Source organism: Scyliorhinus torazame, chromosome 17 (assembly GCF_047496885.1).
Source record: "Scyliorhinus torazame isolate Kashiwa2021f chromosome 17, sScyTor2.1, whole genome shotgun sequence".
NCBI lineage: Eukaryota > Metazoa > Chordata > Chondrichthyes > Carcharhiniformes > Scyliorhinidae > Scyliorhinus > Scyliorhinus torazame.
The window spans coordinates 183432940-183447413 of NC_092723.1; the positions used below are offsets into that span (position 1 = coordinate 183432940).

Sequence of the window (14474 nt, forward strand, 5' to 3'; positions counted from 1 at the left end):
TAATTTAAAAAGATTATTAATGCTTCCACAGCATAAAATTGTGCCAGTTCTTCACAAAAATATAATCATTTCTGAAGGCACTGTCCTCATTAAATTTGTGTTGTACAATGGACTCTTTTATGAGAATCCCAAAATGGTTCACGGTCACACAGTTAGTGTTAAATGTGGAAATTAAGGCAACATTTTGGTGAGAGTGTGCAAAGGATCATTTACACAGTGATGCACGATCAATGACCACTAAAGTGAGGTTGTAGTCCAACTGAAGGCTTTAATAAGCTAGATGTTTCCCCCAGCAGCTCAGGTACAGAATGAAGGCTGCTGGAGCGGCACGGGCTCTTATACCCCGCCTAGCAGGGCGGAGCTACCATACATCCTAACCAATAGAAAGCATACAGTTTCCACCAATGGTGCTGCAGCCTATCAGGTACCGTAATACCTCTAATACCACAGTCACCCCCTGTTATGGGTGGTGACCTGATACTACAAACATGGCAACGTGGTAGAATTAGTTATGGAGGTACCGTAATACCTCCGTACAGTGTATTGTAACTATTTACAAGTCTGATAGCTATTTACAATTGATGATTTAAATTTACAGTTTACAGTTTACAATTTAAAATGAAGCAATCAGTCGATCAGGGCCCTGGTCGTCCTCTGTGATCGTCGGAGCTTCGGTGGTGACTCCGGTGGAGGCTCGGGCATCTGTGACTCCGGGAGCGTGGCTTCGATCCCCATGGCAGCTTCGGCACCCCTAGACGGCGCTGGTGGGGAAAACGGTTGACCTGGGAATGGAGCGCCTGCGGGGTGCGCCGGTGGGTGGGGGGGCCTAGACGGGGCCGGCGGAAGGAGCGATCCTCCTGTAAGGTGCCCCGGTGGAGACGAGATGGGACTGGTGGCTGGGGTGTGCGTGGGGCTCTGGCGGGCGTCAGGTCTCGTAGGGAGATCGTATCTTGTCGGCCGTCAGGGTACGCCACGTAGGCTTACTGGGGGATAGCATGGAGCAGATGGACCCTCTCGACCAACGGGTCCGACTTGTGCGCCCGCACGTGTTTTCAGAGCAGGTTGGGTCCGGGTGCTGCCAGCCAGGTCAGGAGCGAGGTCCCAGAGGAGGACTTCCTGGGGAAGACAAGGAGATGTTTGTGAGGTGTCTGGTTGGTGGTCGTACAAAGCAGTGACCGGATGGCGTGGAGGGCATCCGGGAGGACTTCTTGCCAGCGGGAGACTGGGAGGTTCCTGGACCGTAGGGCCAGTAGGACGGTCTTCCAGACCGTTCCGTTCTCCCTCTCTACCTGTCCGTTACCCCGGGGGTTGTAACTGGTCGTCCTGCTCGAGGCGATGCCCTTGCTGAGCAGGAATTGACGCAGTTCGTCACTCATAAAGGAGGACCCCCTTATCACTATGTATGTAAGCGGGGAACCCGAACAGTGCAAAGATGCTATGGAGGGCCTTGATGACGGTGGTTGCGGTCATGTCGGGGCAGGGGATGGTGAATGGGAACCGGGAGTACTCACCAATCACGTTCAGGAAGTACGTGTTGCGGTCAGTGGAGGGGAGGGGGCCTTTGAAGTCCATGCTGAGGCGTTCAAAGGGACAGGAAGCCTTTATCAGGTGCGCTTTCTCTGGCCGGTAGAAGTGCGGTTTGCACTCCGCGCAGATTTGCAGTCCCTGGTGGCTGTCCTGACCTCCTCGATGGAGTAGGGCAGGTTGCGGGTCTTGACAAAATGGAAAAAACGAGTGACCCCCGGGTGGCAGAAGTCCTCGTGGAGGGCTCGGAGGCGGGCTTCCCGGGACGGTACAAGATCTCGTAGTTGCAGGTGGAGAGTTTGATCCTCCACCGCAAGATCTTGTCGTTTTTTATCTTGCCCCGCTGTGCATTATCAAACATGAAAGCAACCGACCGTTGGTCAGTGAGGAGAGTGAATCTCCTGCCGGCCAGGTAATGCCTCCAATGTCGCACAGCTTCTACTATGGCCTGACCCTCCTTTTCGACTGAGGAGTGGCGGATTTCGGAAGCATGGAGGGTACGTGAGAAGAAGGCCACTGGTCTGCCCGCTTGGTTGAGGGTGGCCGCCAGAGCAACGTCAGACGCATCAATCTCGAGCGGGAAGGGGAGGGACTCGCCGATGGCATGCATCGTGGCCTTTGCAATGTCTGCTTTGATGCGGCTCTATCGACAGGGGAAAAGCTGTGGATTGGATCAGGGGACGGGCCTTGTCCGCATAGTTGGGGACCCACTGGGCGTAGTAACTGAAAAACCCTAGGCAGCGCTTCAGGGCCTTGGAGCAGTGAGGGAGGGGGAACTCCATAAGGGGGCGCATGCATTCAGGGTCAGGGCCGATAACTCCATTTCGCACTACGTAGCCGAGGATGGCTAGGCCGTCGGTGCTAAACACGCATTTATCCTTGTTGTATGTAAGGTTAAGGATTTTTGCGGTATGGAGGAATTTTCGGAGGTTGCTGTCGTGGTCCTGCCGGTCGTGGCCGCAGATGGTGACATTATCGAGATACGGGAATGTTGCCCGTAAACCATACCGGTCAACCATTCGGTCCATCTCGCGCTGGAAGACGGAGACCCCGTTGGTGATACCGAAGGGAACCCTTAAGAAGTGATAGAGCCGCCCATCTGCCTCGAAGGCAGTGTATTTGCGGTCACTAGTGCGGATGGGGAGCTGGTGGTAGGTTTGAGATCCACCGTGGAGAAGACCTTATAATGCGCGATACTGTTTACCAGGTCGGATATGCGGGGGAGAGGGTACGCGTCCAGCTGCGTAAACCTATTGATGGTCTGACTGTAGTCGATGACCATCCTATGCTTCTCCCCGGTCTTTACCACCACTACTTGAGCAATAAAAGTCAGAGCAAGTCAATCCCCAACTCATCCAGAATGAAACCTCCAAATCTGTTCTGAGTTCATTAGGACACACTTATGTGGTGAAATGATTACGGTTGCATGATAACATCATGCTAGCATGATACTGGTGCATAAAAGTTACATTCATTTGTGGGGCATTAAAAATATTCAGGACTCTTTAATGTTTAAGGAAAGCAAAGCATGGCATCATTTATTTTAACAACGTGCAGCAAATGAAGAAGGTTTAAGTTCAGCTAGAATATTTTAATCAGGTTGGTAGGAAAAAACCCTAAATACCTTTAAGCAAAGTTTTAAGATATTTTCTGCAATAAAACTCAGCACAGCTTGAAAAAGTTGAGTTAAAGTAAGCTCAGGTTCAGGGATGTCATAATATCCACTCATGTATATAATGAGGTGCAGACAGGCAGTGATTGACACACAGGATAACCAATGAACACACACGACACATAACAACCAATCACCAGACAGGGCACCACCACTATAAAGCACACAGGGCATTAAGACTCTCTCTCTCCCTACAGGACACAGCTACTGAGATAGTAAGAGTGCACAAGCCAGTGAGCACTATCCCCATGAGGTAGAGAGTTAGTCTGGTCAAGCCAGTAGGAGGGTATCAGTTAGATTGATAGAGTGTCAACTCACAGCAGACTATGTACAGCAATCAGGAAGTTCAATAAAACAGTGTTGGACCATCTCCTGTGTCAGAAGCATGTTTCTAGTTTCACCGCATCCAGTTGCAGTCAACGTTGAACCAAATTACTTAATTTGGTTCAACCTCGAACAGACCTCTTCATTCACCTGAGGAAGGAGCAGCGCTCCGAAAGCTAGTGACATCGAAACAAACCTGTTGGACTTTAACCTGGTGTTGTAAGACTTCGTACTGTGCTCACCCCAGTCCAACGCCGGCATCTCCACATCAAATTACTTAACACATCAAGGGACATCAAAGGACTCTAATTAATAGGCATTATTCATATATTATCTTTTATTTTCTTTGAGTTACACAAAAATATGGTTTACAGTATCTGTATTAAGGTCTATTTTCTAATTAATATAAATTGATCGTGTAAATTAATTTTAATATGCATAATTTAATGCTATATAATAGCACACTGGTTACAGGACATTGACCCAGATTCATGGAGTGTGCATTAAACAGTGGAATTGTAAGTAATTCTAAGTCATGCAAATTAAAAATCATGACATTTTTGAAGAGACTGAACACCGCATGCTGTTATTTTGCCTCCCATCAATAATGCAGAAGGCCATTTGGTCATCTACCTCTAATATATGGCCAATGGTATTTACGACTTTCTTTTTCTCGAGGTTGACTACAGCTTGCATTTTCATCGTGCTTCTCTTAGAGTCACGAGGTTGGAATTTTGCAAAGTCTGCCTGACTGGGAAGTTTCAAAATCAATAGTTTTAGTGTGGTGACCATTTTTGTAGTCTGATTTGATATGGTCCTTAGCGTGATAAACTAATATGATCAGAAGCCATTTTGAACTAATCTAGCACTGTATCCAATTACTGTATTATTGGAAACCAGCCAGATTGGTCAAATAAAGAGTCTTAATTGTGAAACCATTAAAGAATAAATAATTAATCAACAGATGTATTAGAGAGGGTTGTAATATAACCTGTAACACAAGATTAGTAGTATTTTATGTTTTATAATTACACATAATTGACACTTGACTTGAAATACACAAACTATAAATCATGAGAGTTCGAAAATGATGCCTTCCCAACCAGCCTGGGAAGATAAGGGGCTGGATTCTCTGCAGCCAGACAACGAAATCGCGGCCAGCGCCGGAACAGAGAATCCACTTTAGCGCTGTAATCGGGCCCGGGGCCGTTTCAGCGATTTTCCGGGCACTGAAAATCGGCGTCACCACAGAGTGCGCGCGCCGCTGGGGGGGCCATTGCCAGACGCCCGCTCAGAAGCCTCTGCTCCCGACCAGCCGTGTTCCCAACGGCGTGGAACTAACCTGCTATTGCTGGTCGGGATGCTCGCATGGCGGCTGTGGACTCAGTCCACGGCCGCCCTGGTCGGGGGCGGGCAGATCGGAGTCCGGGGGGGCCTTATCGTTGGCCGGGGCATTAATGTACGGGGGTTGAGGCTAGGGCGCGCGGCCGATCGGGGTCTCTTTCTTCAGTCTGGCTTCCGCGGCCTCTGACCCGGAAGTACGGGGGCCTGTATCTGCAGCAAAAGCTGCGAGATTCACTCCGGGTTCCTGCTAGCCCCCTGCAGGGTTATGAATTTGTTTAACTTTTTTCCAGGAATTTCAGGAGTAAAACTCCACTGTTTTTACGCCAGCTGGGAACATGGTCTCAATAATGGAGAATCCAGCCCAAGGTGTGCGGCCGTTAAAACTTTGATGATGACCACGACAAGATACATTTTAAGTTGGGTAATGAATTAAGTCAGTCAAGCTATCTCATTCTTCAGTACACCTTTGTATTAAGAGCACTGTTTCTTCCTCAGGAGCAGTGCTCTGAAAGTGCGTGATTCGAAACAAACCTGTTGGACTTTAACACGGTGTTGTAAGACTTCTTACTGTGCTCACCCCAGTCCAACGCCGGCATCTTCAAATCTTTGTATTAAGACATCAGGATATGCTAGCTGGTGTCAGGAACCAATTCTAAGCCAGTAGACAGTTAAGTTAACCAATTATTGATTGACACTGAGGCTAATTCAAGATAAGAGATATCACTTAAAGGAAGTCATTGTCTTAAGGTTGAGGCAATGTGCATAAAATGGCTAGAACAAACAGTCAGTTCTTATTCTTGACAAATTACAGACCAATTAGCTATTTCCAACAACTCAGCTAAAATGGGCTTAAAACAACTTCGTAGTATAAAACACAGGTTTCAAAAAGATTTTTAATGTTGGCATGTTCTCCACCTTTTGGGTTTATCACTTTACCTCTTCGGCCTGATGGATCGAGGAAAGTTGCAAGAACTCAGTTTTATTGTTAAAGTTAAGCTTTATCTTCTTACTGTCAATTACTTTTTATTGAAATTTTGCTTTTTATCTTTTTAACTTATTACCTTTACACCTTCTAATCGTTAATAATCGTTTCGAATATGCCACTTAAAGTGTCAATATTCTCCAGATGATTAAGCCTTGTAGAAATTGACTTAATTTACAATTGGGGATTTATTGCAAATAACCTGTACCCCATAAATCGAGTTAGACGACTCCAGACACCTTTAAGAAAGATGGGGGACTTCCGGGTGCGGCTATGCTGAGCTAAATCGCACGTTCGGCAGCTCCCGCCAGAAATGGACTTTTGGACTCTTTTGAGGGGCCCCAAAGGCAATTGTTCGACGGTTCCCAGTGTGGGAAGGTGACAGTGCGGCTCCCCCGGCACTGTATGGATTGGACCAGCAGTGGAGTGGTCAAGAAAGTGATTTTAGTGCAGCGAAAAGTGCGAGGGAGGAGAAGCAAGATGGCGGCAGGTGGAGACCAAGCAGCGTGGGCGCTATGGTCGCAGGAGCAGCAGGAGTTCCTCAAACGCTGCTTTGCGGAGCTGAAGGTAGAACTGCTAGAGCCGATGAAGGCGTTGATCGACAAGCTGGTGGAGATCCAGAAGGCCCAAGGGGCGGCGATCCGGAAGGTGCGGCAAAAAGCCTTGGAAAACGAGGATGAAATCTTGGGCCTGGTGGTGAAGGTGAAGGCGCACGAGGCGCTGCACAAGAAGTGGCAAGAAAAATTTGAGGACATGGAGAATCGGTCAAGGAGGAAAAATCTCCGGATTCTTGTGGGAGGTTGCAGAGGGTGCGGGTGGTATTGGTGAACGTATATGCCCCGAATTGGGATGATGCCGGATTTATGAAACACATGTTGGGTTGGATTTGGAGGCAGGGAGCCTGATAATGGGGGGGGACTTCAACACGGTGCTGGACCCAGCACTGGACCGTTCTAGGTCTAGGACGGGTAAGAGGCCGGCTGCGGCCAAGGTGCTTAGGGGGTTTATGGACCAGATGGGGGGAGTGGATCCATGGAGGTTTGCCAGGCCGGTGGCCAGGGTATTTTCCTTTTTTTCCCACGTCCATAAAGCCTACTCCCGGATAGATTTTTTCATCGTGAGTAGGGCGCTAATCCCAAGAGTGGAGGGAACGGAATATTCGGCCGTAGCTATTTCAGATCATGTCCCGCATTTTGTGGAGCTGGAGCTGGGGGAGGAGAGGGACCAGCGTCCGCTGTGGCGCCTCGACGCGGGAATGTTGGCGGATGAGGTGTGCGGGCGGATTTGGGGGTGCATCGAAAGATACTTCGAGGCCAATGACAATGGGGAGGTGCAGGTGGGGGTAGTCTGGGAGGCGTTGAAGGCGAGGGTAAGGGGAGAGCTAATCTTCATTAGGGCCCATAGGGAGAGGAGAGAGAGGGAGAGACTGGTGGGGGATATATTAAGGGTGGACAGGAGCTATGCAGAGGCCCCCGAGGAGGGACTACTTAGGGAGCGACGGAACCTCCAGACGGAATTCGACTTGCTGACTACTGGGAAAGCAGAGGCACAGTGGAGGAAAGCGCAGGGGGCGGCGTATGAGTATGGGGAGAAGGCGAGTCGGATGCTGGCACATCAGCTTCGGAAGAAGGAGGCAGCGAGGGAGATTGGTGGAGTTAGGGATAAAGGGGGGAACACGGTGCGGAGTGCGGTGGGAATATACAAGGCATTCAGGGACTTCTTTGAGGAGCTGTATAGGTCGGAGCCCCCGACGGGGTGGGGGGGATGCGCCAATTTCTAGATTGGCTGAGGTTCCCGAGGGTGGAGAAGGAGCAGGTGGTTGGGCTGGGGGCACCGATTAGGCTGGAGGAGCTGGCTAAGGGACTAGGGAGCATGCAGGCAGGGAAGGCCCCAGGGCCGGATGGGTTCCCAGTAGAATTTTATAGGAAGTATGTGGACCTGCTGGGCCCGCTGCTCGTGAGGACTTTCAATGAGGAGAGGGAGGGGGGGACCTTGCCCCCGACAATGGCCGGGGCGCTGATCTCTTTGATCTTGAAGCGGGACACGGACCCATTACAGTGTGGATCGTACAGGCCGATCTCGCTCCTCAATGTCGACGCAAAGTTGCTGGCGAAGGTTCTAGCCACGAGAATTGAGGACTGCGCCCCGGGGGTGATTCATGAGGACCAGACGGGATTTGGGAAGGGTAGGCAGCTGTACACCAATGTGCGGAGGCTCCTTAATGTAATTATGATGCCTTTGGTGGAGGGGGAAGCGGAGGTAGTGGCGGCTATGGACGCGGAGAAGGCCTTCGATAGGGTGGAGTGGGAGTATCTTTGGGAGGTGCTGTGGAGGTTTGGGTTCGGGGAGGGGTTCATCAGTTGGGTTAGGCTACTATATAAAGCCCCAATGGCGAGTGTGGCTACGAACCGGCGGAGGTCAGAGTACTTTCGGCTGTACCGGGGGACGAGGCAGGGGTATCCCCTGTCCCCCTTGTTGTTTGCACTGGCAATTGAGCCACTGGCCATGGCATTGAGGGAGTCCAGGAACTGGAGGGGATTGGTTCGGGGGGTGAAGAGGAACACCGGGTGTCGCTGTATGCCGATGACCTGTTATCGTATGTTGCGGACCCAGTGGAGGGGATGGCGGAGGTCATGCGGATCCTTCGGGAGTTTGGGGACTTTTCGGGGTATAAACTTAACATGGGGAAGAGTGAGCTCTTTGTGGTGCACCCAGGAGACCAGGGAAGGGGGATAGACGAGCTTCCGCTGAAGAGGGCGGAAAGGAGCTTTCGTTACCTGAGGATCCAGGTAGCTGGGAGTTGGGGTCCCTGCACAAGCTCAATTTGACGTGGTTGGTGGAGCAGATGGAAGAGGATTTTAAAAGATGGGATATGTTGCCACTCTCACTGGCGGGTAGGGTGCAGTCGGTTAAAATGACGGTCCTTCCGAGGTTTCTCTTTGTATTTCAGTGCCTTCCCATTCTGATCCCTAAGGCCTTTTTTAAACGGGTAAGCAGGTGCATCATGGGATTTGTGTGGGCGAATAAGACCCCAAGGGTAAAAAGGGTTTTCCTGGAGCGTAGCAGGGACAAAGGAGGGCTGGCGTTGCTGAATCTATGTGGCTATTATTGGGCAGCCAATGTGGCGATGATCCGTAAGTGGGTAATGGAGGGAGAGGGTGGCGTGGAAGAGACGAGAGATGGCGTCCTGTGTGGGCACAAGTCTAAGGGCACTGGTGACGGCACCGTTGCCGCTTCCGCCGAGAAGGTACACCCTGAGTCCGGTGGTGGCAGCGACTCTGAAGATTTGGGGGCAGTGGAGGCGTCATAGGGATGAGGTGGGGGCCTCGGTTTGGTTCCCAATTCGAGAGAACCATCGGTTCGTCCAGGGAAGGATGGATGGGGGGTTTCTGAGCTGGCATCGAGCAGGGATTAAAAGAATGGGGGACCTGTTCATTGATGGGACGTTTGCGAGCCTAGGGGCACTGGAGGAGAAGTTTGGGCTACCCCCGGGAAACGCTTTCAGGTACATGCAAGTGAGGGCATCCGTGAGGCGGCAGATGAGGGAATTCCCGCTGCTTCCAGCACGCAGGATTCAGGACAGGGTGGTCTCGGGGGTATAGGTTGGAGAAGGCAAGGTCTCGGCGATTTACCAGGAGCTGCAAGAGGAGGAGGAGACCTCGGTGGAGGAGCTAAAGGGCAAATTGGAGGAGGAGCTCGGGGAGGAGATAGAGGGTCTGTGGGCTGATGCCCTGAGTAGGGTTAATTCTTCCTCCTCTTGCGGCAGGCTCAGCCTGATACAGTTTAAAGTTGTTCACAGAGCGCATATGATAGGGGCGATGTTGAGTAGGTTCTTTCGGGTGGAGGGCCGATGTGTGAGGTGCTCGGGGAGCCCAGCAAATCACACCCATATGTTCTGGACGTGCCCGGCGCTGGATGGGTTTTGGAGGGGCTTTGCGAGGACTAGGTCCAAGATGGTGAACGCCCGGGTCAAGCCGAGCTGGGGGTAGCTTTATTTGGGGTATCAGATGAGCCGGGAGTGCAGGAGGCGAAAGAGGCAGGTATTTTGGCCTTTGGTCCCTGGTAGCCCGGCGGAGAATTTTGTTACTGTGGAAGGATGCGAAGCGCCCTAGCGTGAAAGCCTGGATTAATGACATGGCATGGTTCATCAAGCTGGAGAGGATAAAGTTTGCCTTGCGAGGGTCTGTGCAGGGGTTCTTCAGGCGGTGGCAACTGTTCCTAGACTTTCTCGTGGAGCGTTAGGGGGAGGTCAACAGCAGCAACCCAGGGCGGGGGGAGGGGGGGGGAGGTTTTTTTTCTTTTGAGATGTCGTTTGGGTGAGGGTGGGTGTTTCCCTATTTGTATTTTTATTGTTATATGGGGGGTTATGGTAGTTTGGGGAAATTCCATGTATAATTCTTGCGGGTTGTGTTCTTATGTTCTTGTTTCTTTTTTCTGTAGGTTTTGTTGAAAATCTGTTGAAAATTTGAATAAAGATATTTTATTTAAAAAAAGAAAGAAAGATGGGCAAAACCTGGCTATGGGTGTCCTAATACCATTTCTGATAAATCCAATGTATGCTGGCAGGAAGAAGGTGTGGGATGTCAATCACACAGGTGGGAAACTCAAACTCAGCAGGGCCATTTGAAATTAGTGTTCCAAGGGCCTTAACCCGCAGTGTGGGAGTCACAAATCTATCGAGTAGAATGAATCAAATGCTCTTGTTGGGTGAATTAGGTCTGTTTTATCTCAAGATTTTAAGTTATTGACATTTCTGGTCCTTTAAACAGTAAATAAGTAAACTGATACCTTAATAATTTTACTTTGAATTGGGCTTATATTCTCTCGCATTTAGAAGGATGAGAGACGATCTCATTGAAAACTATAACATTCTAAAGGTGCTTGATAGGGTTGATGCCAAGAGGTTGCTTCCACTGTTTGAAGAGTCTAGAGCACAGGGGCATAGTCTCAGGATAAGGGGCCAATCATTTAGAACTGAGGCGAGGGCTATAATTATAGGGTTGTGAATGTTTGGAATTCTCTACCCCAAAGGATTGCGGATGCTCCATCAGTGAATATATTTGAGGCCAGATTAATTGATGTTGATCTCTCAGGGAATTAAGAGTTTTAAGAAGAGGGTAGGAAAATGAGAAATCCACAGGTGGTTGAGGGATAGGTGGTCTAGTTAGAGATATTAAAGGATTTTGCCTCAGGTTAGAAAGGAAATTTAAGAGGATGGAAGATAGGTAAGAAAGGTTAAATGTTTGTATTGCAATAAAGTTGGACACACTGCCAAGGTGCCAAGCTGACATTTTGTGTGCACTGGCGATCGAGCTGGGGGTAACCTGCAGGGGTGTCGGGGTGGTGTGGGAGGCGGGGACCCTGCCATAGTGTGTTGGGGCTATGGGGAGTCGGAGGTTGCATCGGGGCCTCGGAGATCATATAAAAATGGCACCCCAATCTCTCACTATACTGAACAGTTCTGGCGAGCAGAGCTCCTCAGTGCACAAAATGGGGCTATATGCAGCCTCGACCGCACATTCCTTATCTAAAGTGAGTGGCGTTTTATAATGATGTATTTTCTCGGCGCTGAGAGCGCAGGGAAACAAACGGCTAAAAGCACTCGCTATGGGACTTTGTTTCCTTTTAGTTAAATCGCGCCCACAGTTATGTTTAAGAGCTTCCCTGGGTGTGGATAATTTATGAGAGATTGTGTTTAGTCCTAGCTAAGGGCAGCACGGTAGCATTGTGGATAGCACAGTTGCTTCACAGCTCCAGGGTCCCAGGTTCGATTCCGGCTTGGGTCACTGTCTGTGCGGAGACTGCACATCCTCCCCGTGTCTGCGTGGGTTTCCTCCGGGTGCTCCGGTTTCCTCCCACAGTCCAAAGATGTACGGGTTAGGTGGATTGGCCATGATAAATTGCCGTTAGTGTCCAAAATTGCCCTTAGTGTTGGGTGGGGTTACTGGGTTATGGGAATAGGGTGGAGGTGTTGACCTTGGATAGGGTGCTCTTTCTAAGAGCCGGTGCAGACTCGATGGGCCGAATGGCCTCCTTCTGCACTGTAAATTCCATTAAAAAATTTTAAAAGGAGGTTATATAGGAGTATAGAAGATAGGAGCAGGAGAAGGCCATTTGGCCCTTCGAGCCTGCTCCGTCATTTGTCATGATCATGGCTGATCGTCTAACTCAATAGCCTAATCCTGCTTTCTCCCCATAACCCTTGATCCCATTCACCACAAGTGCCATTTCTAGCAGCCTCTTGAATATATTCAAAGTCTTAGCCTCAACTACCTCCTGTGGTAATGAATTCCAAAACCTGGTCACAGGACATCTTAGTGAGAGAAGACTGGAAAATGCCTTATGCTTGAGATACAGATGATGTAATTAATGGGAGGAGCCAGTCTATCTGTAATTTTGCCATAAGAATTTAAGTTGAACAGTTGTTTGCCATAAGATTTGAGTTTGACAAACAGAAGGATTGTCAGGTTGTTCCTGAAAGGGTTTCTCTCCAAAGGTCTGCACAGAGAAGCAATTACCACTGGTTGTTAACTTTATTTATAGGTGGCATTTGAACGTATTGTGTTGCTTGATTGGACTATGTAGGAGTAGGTGTAGATAGGGAGTTAAAGTTTTCTTTTCCTTTATTTAAGAACTATTTTAACTGTTAATTGGAAAACTATTATTGTGTTGCTAATGTAATTGATTCTGTTGTTTAAATTAAAGTTTTTTTAACATAAAAATTATCTATTGGCCAGTGTTATCACTCCTTTGGTTTAGTAGTCTTCCCTCAGTCTTACAAATGGAAACATGTTGGCATTCTCGTAAGGGAGTCTCAACACACCTAAAAATACTTTCCCCTCATCTTGAGGTCTCTCACTGACTAATTGTGTGGTCAAGGTCAGGTTGGAAAAATGGTGCAAGTCACCTTTCAAACTCGCTCAACCACCTTCAGCTCAGCCCCTGCCCTCACCAAATTACCCCCAATTACTATAGCCACACCCAGTATCATCATTGCTCTGTCACCTCCCCCATGATGTTGGACCCTATCATGAGCCACCTCCACATGCCTTTCTTCCTCTTAGAACCGATCGCCATGCACACCCCAACCCTGTCCCCTCCCGTTATTCGAGCCAACTTCTTGTCCCCCTCACTGACTCATCAGATAAGCCGTTCATCTCCCAAACTCTCAGCCTGGACCTGCCACCCTACCACATTCCACTTCACCCTCTGACTGTGACTGATTACTCTATCACCAGTACGCTCAGCTCTCCGCTCTCTGCCCAGGTTCCCACCATTGACACCACTGACCCTCGCCCTCCATATCCAACTACACTCTCCCTTGTTTCCCCTTCTCTGATCCAGTCTTCACTCCACCCTTCAAAACTATTGCCCCCCTCCTCCCGCTCCCCCCCCACTGAAACCGCCCCTTCCAGCCTTCACCTGTCTCCCTTGACCAGTCTTGGCACAATGTTTGCTAATGGCACTCGAGTTAAATTATGCCAGGTCCCCAAGAAGGAGAAAGCAACATTTACTGACCTCAAAGTCGTGAAGAGGTGAAACTTGCAAGGTGCTCACTACTTATGCACAACTGTAAAACATAATGGGCGAAATTCTCTGGTATTGGCGCGATGTCCGCCGACCGGCGCCAAAAACGGTGCAGATCAGTCGGGCATTGCGCCGCCCCAAAGGTGCGGAATCCTCCGCATCTTGGGGGGCCGAGCCCCAACCTTGAGGGGCTAGGCCCGCAGCGGACTAATTTCCGCCCCGCCAGCTGGCGGAAGTGCCCCGCCAGCTGGCGCGGAAATGACATTGCCGGGTGGCGCATGCGCGGGAGCGTTAGCGGCCGCTCACAGCATCCCGCGCATGCGCTGTGGGGGGAATCTCTTCCGCCTCCGCCATGGTGGAGACCGTGGCGAAGGCGGAAGGAAATGAGTGCCCCCACGGCACAGGCCCGTCCGCGGTAAGGTATTCTAGCAGTGGGACTTCGGCCCATCCCGGCCGGAGAATCGCGGGGGGGGGGCCCGCCAACCGGCGTGGCGCGATTCCCGCCCCCGCCGAATATCCGGTGCCGGAGAATTCGGCAACCGGCGGGGGCGGGATTCACGCCAGCCCCCAGCGATTCTCCGACCCGGCGGGGGGTCGGAGAATCTCGCCCAATGTTCTGAATTCTCACTGGTAGGGAAACTAGCAAATGCCAAGAATCCAGGGCACCCATTTGAAACAGTTGAGAGCTAGGAAGAAAAACTAAGTTACCTAGGATCCCAACACAGGTGTTAGGATTCCGCTGCCAAATTTACTTTTGGCTCGGTGTGCTGAACTGCGTTACTTAGAGCAACCATTACATGCTGTTAGCTAAAACCACTGTTCTACATTTTTGACTTAGTCTTCCTAGCTTCACAACAACACTGCTGGCCGCAATCAGCCCAGGCTTGCTCCACCCTCTGGTTCAGCCACCTCTCCTCCTTTGCTGACTTCTTGTGGGTCAACTCAGCGTTAGGAGGTAACATATTACATGCATAGAGAATTTGTTAGCTAACAAGAAGCACAGAGTGGGGATAATTTGGTCTTTTACAGGTTGGCAAGCTATAACTAATGGAGTGCCACAGGGATCAGCATTGGGGCCGTAACTATTTACAATCAATATCA

General features: G+C 50.0%; 1 long non-coding RNA gene across 1 annotated transcript in view; it reads right to left on the bottom strand.

Annotated features, from left to right (window-relative positions):
- Window positions 1-259: 259 nt before the first annotated feature.
- LOC140394493 (uncharacterized) overlaps window positions 260-14474 on the bottom strand; it is an 80542-nt gene continuing 66327 nt past the window's right edge. The window contains exon 3 of the long non-coding RNA XR_011935890.1: window positions 260-1116. This is a non-coding gene — a long non-coding RNA (uncharacterized lncRNA). The remainder of the gene's footprint in view (window positions 1117-14474) is intronic.